A 13946-nucleotide genomic window follows, 5' to 3' on the forward strand; every position below is an offset into this window, starting at 1 on the left:
GAGTTGTGTGCTCCTTGCTGCTTTTTCTTTAGTGATGAAAATGTTATACAGCCAAGTCAGAAAGAAAGGTCAGTAGGCAATTGTTCAGTCCTTCAGAAGTTGTTGAACTGCAATTCCCAGAATTCTCCACAGCTAAACATGTTAGGAAAGGTTCCTGGGATTTGTAGACACATAATTCTCACTTTTTCTTGCTTTGCTGTCACAGTTACCAAATTGGTTACCTGGTGTAAGGTTTATGCGGAATTGGGGCTCAAACAAAAAAGAAGAAATTGAAATGATTTTTGCCTATTGTTTGCCAGGAGCCACAACTGAGTTGCAGCAACTTGATCTAGAGATTAGGAGCCCCTGGTAGCACAATGGGTTAAACTCTTGTGCTGGCAGGACTGCTGACCTGAAGGTTGGGTTGCTGATCTGAAGGTTGCCGGTTCAAAATTGGGTGGAGTGTGGATGAGCTCCGTCTGTCAGCTCCAGCTCCCCATGCGGGGACATGAGAGAAGCCTCCCACAAGGATGATAAAACACCAAAAACATCCGGGTGTCCCCTGGGCAACGTCCTTGCAAACAATCAATTCTCTCACACCAGAAGCGACCCCCCAAAAAATTAGTTCTTTGATAATTTTGGTTTATAATTTTTGTCATACATGTTTCTCAACACACCCTTTGGAGCCCCCGCTGGTGTAGTGGATTAAAGCCTTGTAACTTGAAGGTTGGGTTGCTGACCTGAAGGCTGCCAGGTTCAAATCTCACCTGGGGAGAGCGCGGATGAGCTCCCTCTATCAGCTCCAGCTCCATGTGAGCACATGAGAGAAGCCTCCCACAAGGATGGTAAAATATCAAAACATCCAGGCATCCCCTGGGCAACGTCCTGGCAGACGGCCAATTCTCTCATACCAGAAGCGACTTGCAGTTTCTTAAGTCGCTCCTGACACGAAAAAAACACCCTTTTCCTCAATATCTAAGCAGTTGTGTCTGATGTGGAGGAGAGTTATGCTTCGGTGGTTATTAGACTGAGAGTATTTTCCTCTGCCCCCTCGATGGATTGTCACCTTGTCGTGGTTAGGGGGCTTGCGTGTTCCAATGAACCTGTGGGCACAACCACTGGAGTCATGCACTCTCAGGAGTGGCCACAGGGGAGGATCCAGACCAATCCGAAGACCCAAAGACCTCAACGGCGGAGCAGGCAGAGGATAACATGGTACATGTTACAATGGATGTGAAAACGGAAGAAGGCTGCAACAGACTGAGAAACCACTTTCATTGTGTAATCACACCACTGCTGGGACCTCACTCTGTGAAGACTGTATGTTGACTGGCCGTGCACCGACCTCCACACATTTAAAAAAATCATGCATAGGCATCTTCCAAGAAAAATAAAAACAAACCTACAGAAGTCCCATGGTGATCAGCGAGTGGCGATGGGGACAGGACTGTGAAATCTGGAAGCCCCTAGTCACAGACTGGCACATGGGCGGTGGATACAGACTCAGTCGCTCTACCTCAAGGTCCGAGGCAGTTGAGTAGTCCGGCAGCTGTATCCATGACTGAGCAGCCCTTTTTAGGATCCGCTCTGCTCACCCCACATGGGGAAGGGGCTAGAAAAGGTGCCCAAAACATAGTCTGCCTCTTACCCTGACTGGACTGCCGTGTCACAACTCTGTGGCCAAAAAAGAAAAATGAACTTTGGAACATGGAACGTACAGACACTGTCGGATAACACTGACAGTGAACGCCCCAAATGCAGGACTGCTATCATTGCAAGGGAGCTGGGTTGTTTTAACATCGACATAACAGCCCTGCAGGAGACCCAGAGAGCAGGAGAGGGACAGCTGAAGGAAGAAAAAGGAGGCTACACCTTCTTCTGGAAGGGACTGCCCGAAGAAGAGCGAAGAATACACGGAGTTGGCTTTGCTATCAGAAATGACCTGGTGAAGCACCTGACTGAAGCACCCACTGGCATTAACGAACGACTTTCAACCCTCCGAATTAACCTTGCCAAAAACCAACAGGCAACCATCATATGTGCCTATGCACCAACACTAGATGCTGACGAAGACATCAACGAAAAAATTTAGTGTCAGCTGGACACCATCCTATCGGAGATATCTAAGGAGGACAAAATCATCCTCCTGGGGCATTTTAATGCAAGAGTCGGACGGGACTCCGACCTGTGGCCAGGGATCATAGGAAAATACGGGGTTGGAAACAGCAACTCGAATGGCATCTTGCTTCTCACTAAATATGGAGACCACAACCTTGTCATCACCAACACGTTCTTCTGCCACAAAAACAAGCTCAAGACATCATAGAAGCACCCCCGGTCAAAGCATTGGCACCTCTTGGACTATGTAATTACATGTGCCAGAGACCGCCACAATGTGCTTCTCACAAGAGCCATGGCAGGTGCCGATGACTGCTGGACAGACCACAGGTTAATCCGATCCACGATGGCTATCAAGATCACCCCCAAACGCAGACTCCAAGGAAGAAAAACAAGGCACAAATTGAACAACCAAGCCCTTCAGGAGCCCTCCAAACGAGCCCTTCTCCAAACAACACTCAAGGATCATCTACTCACAGAACACCCCGAAAATGTTGAGGAACATTGGAACAAACTGAAGACCTCCATCATCACAGCCTGCAAAGAAAGCATTGGATACGAAACTAAGAAACATCAAGACTGGTTTGATGATAACGACAAAGATATCCAACAGCTAATTGACAACAAAAGGAAAGCCTTCCAAACATGGCAGAGAGACACCAACTGTTCTGCTAAGAAAAAGATCTATGCCAGTGCAAAAGCTGAGGTCCAAAGAAGGACCAGAGAACTCAAGAACATCTGGTGGACAAAGAAGGCTGAAGAAATCCAACACTTTGCAGACACCCATGATGCTCAGGGATTTTTCAAAGCCACAAAGATAATTTACGGACCAAGAAACCATGGCATACAGCCTCTACGCTCATCAGATGGAACCAAACTTCTGAAGGACAAAACATCAATTGCACTACATTGCAAAGAGCACTACCAGAACCTGCTGAATCGCAACTCCAATGTGGCCGAAGAGGTTCTCTCACAAATCCCGCAAGAACAAACCAGGGATGAGTTTGCAGCACTGCCTAGTTTGGAAGAAGTCAACAATGCCATCAGCCAACAACAAAAAAAAAAAACAACAACAACAAAGCCAGCGGGCCTGATGGGATCCCTGCTGAAATCTTCAAAGAGGGTGGACCTGAGCTGATACCACAACTCCACCAGCTCACTGAAAAAGTGTGGGTGACCGAGAAAATCCCAGCAGACTTCAAGGATGCCACCATCATCACCCTTTTCAAGAAAGGGGATAGAACAGACTGCGGGAACTATCGCGGTATCTCCCTTCTAACCTCCGCTGGGAAAATTCTCGCAAGAATCCTTGCAAACCACCCTCTTCCTCTCTCAGAAGACACCCTCCCAGAATCCCAGAATGGCTTCCGCCCCTCCAGAGGAACAGTGGACATGATCTTCACTGCACGACAGCTCCAAGAAAAATGCAGGGAACAAAACGAACCTCTGTACATGGCATTCATTGACCTTGCAAAGGCATTCGACACAGTGAATCGCAGCGCTCTCTGGACCATCCTCCAAAAAATCGGGTGCCCTGACAAATTTGTGAACATCCTGCAGATCCTCCATGATGATATGATGGCAACAGTCTTGGACAGCAACGGCTCCCAAAGTGACCCATTTAAGGTGGAATCAGGTGTCAAGAAGGGATGTGTTATCGCCCCTACCTTATTTTCCATCTTCATCGCTATGATACTTCACCTTGTTGATGGGAAGCTTCCCACCGGAGTGGAAATCATCTATTGGACAGATGGCAAGCTATTTAACCTCAGCAGACTGAAAGCCAAAACAAAGGTCACCACAACATCTGTTATAGAACTCCTATATGCCAATGACAACATAGTCTGTGCGCACTCAGAAGAAGACCTACAAGCCACTCTAAACTCCTTTGCAGAAGCATACGAGAAGCTTGGCTTCTTATTGAACATTGAGAAAACCAAAGTGCTCTTCCAACAGGCACCAGCTAATCCCTCTGCAATGCCAGGAATACAGCTTAATGGTGTAACATTAGAAAACATTGACCATTTCCGCTACCTTGGCAGCCACCTCTCCACAAAAGTCAACATCGACACTGAAATACAACACCGCCTGAGCTGTGCGAGTGCAGCATTTTTCCGTATGAAGCTGAGAGTGTTTGATGATCAGGACATCCGTAGCGATACCAAGGTGCTTGTTTATAAAGCCATTGTCCTCCCAACCTTGCTCTACGCCTGCGAAATGTGGACAGTCTACAGACGTCACACTCAACTTCTAGAGCGTTTCCATCAGCGCTGCCTCAGAAAAATCCTGCAAATTTCTTGGGAAGACAGGCGGACAAATGTCAGCATGCTGGAAGAAACAAAGACCACCAGCATTGAAGCGATGCTCCTACGCCATCAACTCTGCTGGACTGGCCATGTTGTCCAAATGCTCGATCACCGTCTCCCAAAGCAGCTACTCTTTTCCAAACTCAAGAATGGGAAACGTAATGTTGGTGGGCAGGAAAAGAGATTTAAAGATGAGCTTAAAGCCAACCTTAAAAACTGTGGCATAGACACTGACTACTGGAAGCCCTGGCACTTGAGCACTCTAATTGGAGGTCAGCTGTGACCAGCAGTGCTGCGGAGTTCGAAGAGGCACGAATGGAGGGCTTAAGGGGAAAACGTGCCAAGAGGAAGGCCCGTCAAGCCAACCCTGACTGGGACCGCCTTCCACCTGGAAACTGATGTCCTCACTGCGAGAGAGCATGCAGATCAGAATAGGTCTCTTCAGCCACCTAAGAACCCACCCCCAAGAAATCAAAAATGGAAGACAATCGTCCTCGAACTACGAGGGATCGCCTAAGTAAGTAAGTAAGTAAGTATTTTCCTCTAGCATAAGACATTTTAATAGACACGAAAGAATAAAAGTAAGAGTGAGTAGGTTGTAGTCAAATTTACTTGCAGGTTGAGACTGGATCTACGCGGCTAGACAATGCAGTTGGGACCTGTATTATATGGTCTGTGTAGACCAGTGGTTCCCAACATTTGGGCATCCAAGTGTTTTGGACCTCATCTCACACACTTCCTAACAGCTGTTAGGCTGGCTGGGATTTCTGAGAGTTGAAATCCAAAACATCTGGAGGCCCAGAGGTTGGGAACCAGTGGTGTAGACCCATTACAGTTCATACAGGTGGAGAATTGTGGGGTGGAGGGGAGCATGGCAATGGTGGCGCTGAACCACCTGAAGGTGCTGAATGCACTGAGTGAGGTGATGATATCAGAGCTGGGGCAGACCCTGCCTCACGCACCAGTGAGCCTCTCCGCAGGGGCTGAGTTCTACTCTTAGGTATCACCAAAGGCCTTCAAGGGAGACCCAAACCATGGCTTCCTCTTCTCCAGGAACCAGAGGTCTGGCAGCAAGGTATCTAATAATAGACTGCTTGTTAATTGTAAGTTATGATTGTTCCTAATCCATTACAAAGCAGCATTTGTTTGGGGGATACCCACACCTGAAGGATGACATCTGTGTAGGTTCCACGCCTCTAAGGCAGGCATGGGCAAACTTTGGCCCTCCTGGTGTTTTGGACTTCAACTCCCACAATTCTTAACAGCCTAAGCTTAAGCGGTTAAGGGGGGGAGGAGAAGGGGCCTGAGGTTGTTAGGAATGGTGGGAGTTGAATTCCAAAACACCTGGAGGCTATAAGCTTGCCTATGCCTGCTCTAAGGTGGGAGCCTTGTAGTATCCAGTTGTTTTAAAGGCACTGTCTCTTCTTCACTGGGAGACAGAGGCATCTCATAGGTACAGTGGGTGCCATTCTAATAACATAATACAAGTATTTTTCATCAGATATAATTTTAGGTCATTCTTGTAGAGATTTTGTGCACTAAATTCAGATGTGTATTTTTCTCTCTCTCATGTGTAGTTTTTGTGATGAGACTAATCAAATAATTAATGCATTTACACACTGATATCAATTGGATTCCCAAAGGTTGGGAACTACTGGTGTAGAACTATATAATGCAGTTTAATTATATTGAACTGCATTATATTCTGCCTACACTGACCATATAATGCAGTTCCAAATTGGATTGTCTGTCATGTAGATCCATCCTAAGTTCCATTGAACTCAGTGGGTTTTATTTTTGAGTAGACATGAACAGGATTGCCCTATTATTCATTTTATCCTGTCAACTTAAAACTTCATTTAATCATTAGTTGATATTCATTCATTGGCCCCCCCAAGAATATAGAAATTAGGGGTGTAAGTAAATCTGAATATGTTTTGAATAAATGAACTCAGTGTAAGTGAACTCTTAATATTGTCAGTATCAGATATCACTTGACTTTTGTATATAGCTTTCCCTTCCTTCTTCTGTTTGTTTGGCTTAGGCTAATGCACTTCTAAAGCAAGGAAGAGAAACCAATAGCTCACAAGTTATATGAGACACCAAGGGGTTCTCCATGCAGCTTTTCAGCTTCGCTCTGCCTCTACCAGGAATCAACAGATAACAACAAAGGGCCAGCATTCTCACTTGCACATTTGTGATAAATTTGCTTTCTGGGGTGTAAAAAGATTCTATTTATTGCTTGTGGTTTGTGTGCATATTTGTATGCATGCATTCATGATGGTAACATAGGATAGACTAAATAAGTTTTAATTCATTTTATTGAGGCAAGATCACATATTTGGAACCAAGGAATTTGAAGATTCAAAATTTGGGCCCACATTTTTATAAAGAATGTTTTCTTCTTTCAGGATGATCCATTGTGCTTAGCCTCTGGTCTCCTGTAAATTTGCCTAGGAAAGAAGAAGAGAGAAGTAACATTTCTTTCCAATGAACCATTTTCAAAATTTGGGAGTTTCACTGAGAACTGGTAAAAAATGTAGATGTACTCAGTAAAAGAAAACTATTACTCTATGGGGAAACCAAAGAAAACTTCTGGAAAAATAACTGTGAAGTCCATCAGAAATTAAGAAGCCCGATATTGTGATGAGAGCCAAATAAGACCTTAAGATCATGATAGCGGGAGGGGGCCTAGTAGGGTGTATCATGAAGCTGCTATAATAGTGATGGACAACCATGTAAGTTGGACAAGTGACAGACATGCAATCTAACATTTTATTATGACACAGTTAGAAATGAAGCAGACAAATTATGATTAAGGGATTGGTGTAATGTGTTATTTGTGTATGGAGTTATTAAGTTGCAACATGTTTAATGGTTTTAAATTGTATTTATATGTCGATTGTTTTTAGTGATTTTATGTTATGATTTATTTGGTTTGTACAATGAGGCATTGAATGTTTGCCTAGATGTAAGTTGTACACTGCTCTGAGTCCCCTGCAGGGTAAGAAGAGTGGATAGAAAGAAGGAGGAGGAGGAGGAGGAGGAGGAGGAGGAGGAGGAGGAGAAGCAGCAGCTGCAGCAGCAATTTCATATGAATTTAAGACAGTTCATTCACAGTATGTAAATGGAGACTTAACAGCAAAAAGATAACCTATTCCCATATGGAAATTACTGTAACTGGACTTGCACCTGTGCAAACAAGCTTGGTCTTGTGTTGGTTACTATCAAGTTTTCTGTCTTTCATAGAAATGAAGTACAACTGCCATGGGCAGACTGTTAGTCCCCAAATGAAAAGGCTGTACCAAAATGAATATCAGTAGATTTGCAGGATATCTTTCCAAATGGAATTGTTTCAGGAAAGAATGATCAACATGTAAAATAGGACATACCTTTTATTTGCAGGGTCCTCTTTTTTTAATGCCAATCAGTTTTCCAGATGACCTGAAATAACAGAATGGTTTGTATGAATAGTATTATGAAAATGTATTCGACCTTACAGGCCATCTGTGGCCATTGCAAGTTACATGCTGGAATTGTTGGAACACCTCACTTCAAATATTTCTATGTCCACCTTTTCACCATATAGTCACTAGAGCAGATTATAATTCATTGTTGAAAATGTAATAAGCATGAAATAACTGATTAAGGAAATCTGAAAGTAAATTCTACATTAATATTACACTACAGACTTCCACTTATGGCACAGTCAGGGAGGAGGAAAGGGATGCTAGTCGAGCCACCATTGACTAGATGAACAGTTCATTGAGTCCCCACCTTTATCTATCCAAGCCTTCTGCACTTTATCACTGGCCCATGCTAATAGGACTCCTAATATATTGCACAGCTATATATTACTTCATACTGAAGTATGAAGTGCCAATTATGTCGCCCTTGGTCATTGGTTATGCTTTTATGTTGTGATGTAGTGTTTTATATTTGCTGATATATTGATTTGTTATGATTAGAATTCATTATATTTTTTTGTATTTAATTGTATTTTGTTGGGCTTGGTCCCCATGTGAGCTGCCCCAAGTCCCCTCAGGGAGATGGGAGTGGGATATAAAAATAAAGTTGTTGTTGTTGTTGTTGTTGTTGTTGTTATTATTATTATTATTAGATCGGGAAAAGACCAGACTTTATGGGGCCACGGGGGAGTACTAACTGCCCTTCGCTTTTTATTTTGTTTTCAGTGAAGGTGCATAGGTCCATGCAGAAGATATATGAGTAGCTGATGTCTTAACATAGCCCACTTTTTATGTCAAACTTACCGAATTTTTGCACACAAGAGGCATGTGTTGTCATAAGTGTTGCCATCAGTGCCGCATACAGGTGCATATAGTAGAGGACAGGGTGCCCCTTTGCCCTTTGGTGGTTCTGGAAACTTACTGCAGTCAACCTATGAATACATTCCAAACAATGTAAATAAGTGCAGTTTAATGGACATTATTTTTGAACCAGTTTTGTTAACCAGCTACATCAATCTAAGAACCACAAGTACTTGTAAAGGATACCTACAAGTTCCTTGCTCCTCCTGCTTTCACATCTCCTCTTTCACCTGACTTCAAAAAAGATAAATAAATGGGTCCTAGAATGAACTCTCTCTAGAAGCCAAGATGATGAAATTGAGGCTCCCGTACTTTGGCCATATCGCAAGGACTCACTAGAAAGGTCAGTAATTCTTGGTACAGTGTTGTTATGTTTTGTTTTCGTTTCTAATTCTTATAGCGTTTTATAGTGTTTTCAGTGTTTTATTGTACAATGTTTTATGCTGATTTTATATCAGAAACCGCCCTGAGTCCCTTTTGGGAGAGAGGGCGGTATACAAATAAACTTTTACTTACTTACTTACTTACTTACAGTGGAGAGCAATAGGAAAAGACGAAGACCGCCTTTCAGATGGTTGGACTCTATCAGAGAAGTCAGTGCCCTGAGTCTGCAAGGCCTGAGCATTGAGGACAGGGTGACTTTGAGACCTCATTCATAGGGTCACTAGAAGTCAAAGTTGACTTGAAGACAATTAATAGAAACCATAAACCCATTGGGATCTACACAATCTTGGGAGTTGGTCCAGAGTGAGAGCACAGGAAAGCATTTTGTTTTTGTCTCACTCTCTTCCCATTAGATGGTAAATAATTGGTAGCAGACAATTAACACAAAACACAAATAAATGTTTACATACTTAGTAATATGGGATGGTTTCACTTTCAAATGACATAAGAATGATACTTACGCATTCTCCTTTGTGGGCCAAGTCTATTTTGGCTCCTCCTCTAGAAAAAGAAACCAGAGTTAATTAAGAAACTGACAAAATGTGTGAGGCATTTTGAAACGAAGCCTATAGTACTGATGGAGTGCAATGTGACAATGCACAATCTTGGGCATTTTTTTCAGTGGTAAATCCAAAGATGTCACGTGTTGCTTGCTCCCAGGTAAATATGCAAAGGATAGCGTATTAAAACATACCCCTTGCCTTGCAACAATTTTTCTTTCCTCTACAACAGAGATGAGCATGTGGTGGACCTGCTGCATTATTGGACTGCAATACTTATCATCCCCCATGATTGGCTTGTTTGCTACAGCTGCTGGAATTTGCAATCCAACAATAACTGGAGAGTCACGAGTTGTCAGTTCCAATCTACTTGAAATAAAACATCTTAACTGCTATTTTAAGAACAATTTTCAGAAGGACATATTCAAACTTCTCTATTATGTTTGTTCTTCCAATTGTTTGACAGTTTTGTAGATTAGACTTTTGTACTGCAATTCTTCTGCCTTAATTGTGGCTCTCCAGGTGGCATTATCTTTAGTTTTTAGTTGTTGTGTTACTCTCTTCTACATTGTGACTTTGCGAGGTCTCCCTAGAAGAGCTAGGCCTTCCTGGAGCCTGGCCTTCCTCGTTCGGCCGTTTGGCGAGCGATGGTCCCTGCCACACCAGCTCTCAGGTATTGGTTTGTGTGTGTGGGGGTGGGGGGGGGGTGGGGAGGCGGAAATATTTGGCTTGCCTACCCCCCAAAATTACCTAGGGCTGGCTCTGGTGATGCATCAGCACTCTGGCAGAAAAGGCTAAAGGCCTTCTAAAACAAGTGATCCCTGCCTTCCATAGCATCACACCATGGCAGTTAAAGTAATGTCAAACTGCATTAATTCTACACATCCCAAGTCTTGATTTCCAGATAGGAATATTGTGAGGGACATAAAGAGAGAAAACTTGATGACATTGCTCAGAGCAACTGTGCTTGGCATTTAATGTATAACCCTTAAGATGCATGTGCTAGTAACCTCAAGGTTGGACTTCTGCAATAAGCTATACATTTGGCTACCTTTGTAACAAATTTGGAAACTACACAGAGGTCAAAATATGGCAGGTAGATTGATTATGGGAACATCTAGAAGTGAGCATATTATACCTAAACTAAAGTCACTCCAGTGGCTCTCAGGTTTTGTTCTGGAACCATCAGGGTTTGCAACAAGCCTGATTTGGAATCCCTGCCATTTATCATATTCTGTTTTTTTTTTAAGTCTGCAATGCAAAAATGTTTAATTAGATAGTTGTGTTCTCCTTGAGTAGATGTACCCTTTCTGATTTGAACAGTGAACATCCAAATATTCTCGGTTTACTAATTTGATGTTTTTGTGGCCAAAATCTACCTGCTGTTAGTCCTAACTGGAGAAGATGTAATAAATCAATGGAGCTTACCTAAATGTTGGCTTGCTGTATTTTATTAATGGATGAATTTGATTATATGATGCTGTTTTAATATGATAGTTTTACATTGTTTTACATTGTTATGTTTAGAGGTTGGTTGGTTCTTTTTGTGAGTTGATTTCGGTCTCACTCCAGGAAACAGGACCATACAAAATCATATAAAATCGGAGCCCCTGATGGCACAGCGTGTTAAAGTGCTGAGCTGCTGAACTTGCAGACCAAAAGACTGCAGGTTCGAATCCGGGGAGTGGAGTGAGCACCCGCTGTTAGCCCAGCTTCTGTCAATCTAGCACTTCAAAAACATGCAAATGTGAATAGATAAATAGGTACCGTTCCGGCGGGAAGGTAATGGCGCGCCATGCTGTCATGCCGGTCACATGACCTTGGAGGTGTCTACGGACAACGCTGGCTCGTTGACTTAGAAATGGACATGAGCACCAACCCCCAGAGTTGGACACGACTGGACTTAATGTCAGGGGAAAACCTTTACCTTTAAATCAATACGTGCATGGATGTGTGCGTGCATGCATGTGTGCATATATATGCACACACACATACAGATCTGATCTATGTTAAATATTGACAGTTTCCCAGAGCAGTCCGTTTGGAAATTATGCATTGGTTAACACCTTACATGATTTCAGCAACTCATGCAAATGAACAGTGCAAGTACTCACAGGATTTTAGCACACAGTGAACATTCATTGCCATAAGTCTTGCCATCAGTTCCACAGACTGGGTCACTTTGCAGGGTACACAGTATTGGAGCTTGTTGTTGCTGCTGCTGCTGCTGCTCTGGTTTATACTTTTTGCAATCAAGCTGCAGAATAATGGCAATGAAAAAGATTAGAATACATACAATCACATTTCAGGAAGACTGTTTTTGCCCACAAAAGAGAAAATACACCAATCCCACTTCATTAGTAAATATACTAATTTATCATTGACTGCCTTTACGCAATCTACTGGAAGTTGTAGTCCATCGAGGGCATATTTTGCTGATTGTTGACACAGAGTATTATGTTTTTTCAGGGGTCTTATTAAAACGTAGCTTAAAGAACTCCTTGTATCAGCTTAGTTAAAATAAGGTGGTGTTTCAGTAGTTGAACAGATACATGACATAATGGAAGATTGTGTTATAGGAAGTATTGTTTGATCTGTTTTTTCTTCAGATTATCCCACGAGGGATCAAATCTGTTAAATAAGAATTGAAATTGCTCTAAGCCTCCCCTCCCCCTTAGAAAAGTATTCTTTAAACATGATCTTTGAAAGTGTGTTTTTCAAAATAAAAAAAGACCAGAAACACATTTCTTAATGTCTGTGTAAAAGGACTGAAAGTGTCTAGCAACATTCATGTCTACTCAGAAGCAAGATCTGTTAAGTTCTGTGGGATTTAATGCTTTATTACTGCCTTATGAAATTCCAGCATTAACAATCCTTTTATGTATGGTTACATCTCTTTCTATGGTTCTTTCAGCACCAACGTTCATGTTCTGTTTTATGAATTTCTGAACCGTGTTACAACCCTATGGCTAAATTCAGTCTATACTTTCCTGTGCAAGCAATTGGACTGCTTCAAAATGACAGTTACAAAAATATGAATTTACCTTATGTGCTGAAGTCCCTGAACCTGAAAATAAAATTCAGAAAAGCATTACAACACCATTGAGAAGTGTTTGGGATATCTCACAGGTATTTTGGATATTTCACTTGAGAGACAAATGTATTTATTTATTTATTAACTGTATTTATATACTGGTTTTCTCACCCCTGGGTGGACTCAAAGCCGTTTATAACATCATATTGGCAAAATTCAATGCCTAACATACATATAAAACCAAATTATTAAATCTAAACAAGAAACATATAAATATGTGTTAAAATCAATGAGACCATTAAACATAAGATATAAACAGCATTTATACATGGAAATATAGAATTTAAAATACCTAATATAAACATTAAAGATCACATGATCTAAATAGTCTTTAGATTAAGTAATCAGGATAAGCTGTGGCACACCAGAACCCAAAACACTAACACCACCACCCAAAATTAAACAGAAATTTGTGTGTCATCTAGCAATGATGTAACTTTGGAAGTTCAATTGAATGTTGTTTTTCAGGCCTGCATAAATTTAGTTTCCTCCTGCAGTAGATAAATCTGCCATTGATTACCAAACAAAGTAATGACCCTTATCAGAAATCTTTTCTCAATGAGTCTTTCAAAGTTGTCTCTTCCATGTTAGAGGGCTGTCATGGACATGGGAAAGGAAACAGCTTTGAATCTACAGGTCCCAAGGTTTCCTTTGATTTGCACCATTATCTTCCAGTATGGTATCACCACCAGAGTCCTATAGCAAAGCAACAATGGTGCTGGAATTTTCCATCAATACAACAGGGCATCCAGCAAAAGTCTTCCTTGTAGGTTATTGAGAAAATGGACCAGTAGTGGAGATGCATATCTTTCAATATTTTCACAGACCACCTTCCTAAGAGCATGGTTACTCCATAGACCCAATTTATAAGACTTATATGTACTTTTAAATTATGACCCTGCAATGTGGATCTGAACTAATGGTCAGTATGGTTGGATCTTATAGTAAAGAAGACTCGGTGTTAGACAAATTTTAACCAGCATTTAGTAACCAGAAATTCTTACCAATGTCAACTTCAAACAATTCTTATTTTGGATGTATGATCAGATAATAGCAATGGTTATACTTTTGGAATGATTATTACAATCAACTAAAGTAAACAAATAGAAAGCCATCACAGTTTTCATTCTGCTGTACAGAGAAAATGAAATTTGTGTTATGTCCATAATGTATGGAT

The 13946-nt window shown here is 41.8% G+C and overlaps 1 long non-coding RNA gene across 1 annotated transcript; it reads right to left on the reverse strand.

Moving 5' to 3' along the window:
• Positions 1 to 6706: 6706 nt before the first annotated feature.
• On the reverse strand, positions 6707 to 11974 carry LOC103277863 (ovomucoid; the record flags this gene model as incomplete). The annotated part of the gene is made up of 5 exons (XR_001729953.2): positions 6707 to 6856; positions 7796 to 7847; positions 8675 to 8802; positions 9637 to 9676; positions 11790 to 11974. It is a non-coding gene; the product is annotated as an ovomucoid (long non-coding RNA).
• Between the last annotated feature and the right edge of the window lie 1972 nt (positions 11975 to 13946).

The sequence above is a fragment of the Anolis carolinensis genome, chromosome 2 (genome assembly GCF_035594765.1).
Source record: "Anolis carolinensis isolate JA03-04 chromosome 2, rAnoCar3.1.pri, whole genome shotgun sequence".
Lineage (NCBI taxonomy): Eukaryota > Metazoa > Chordata > Lepidosauria > Squamata > Dactyloidae > Anolis > Anolis carolinensis.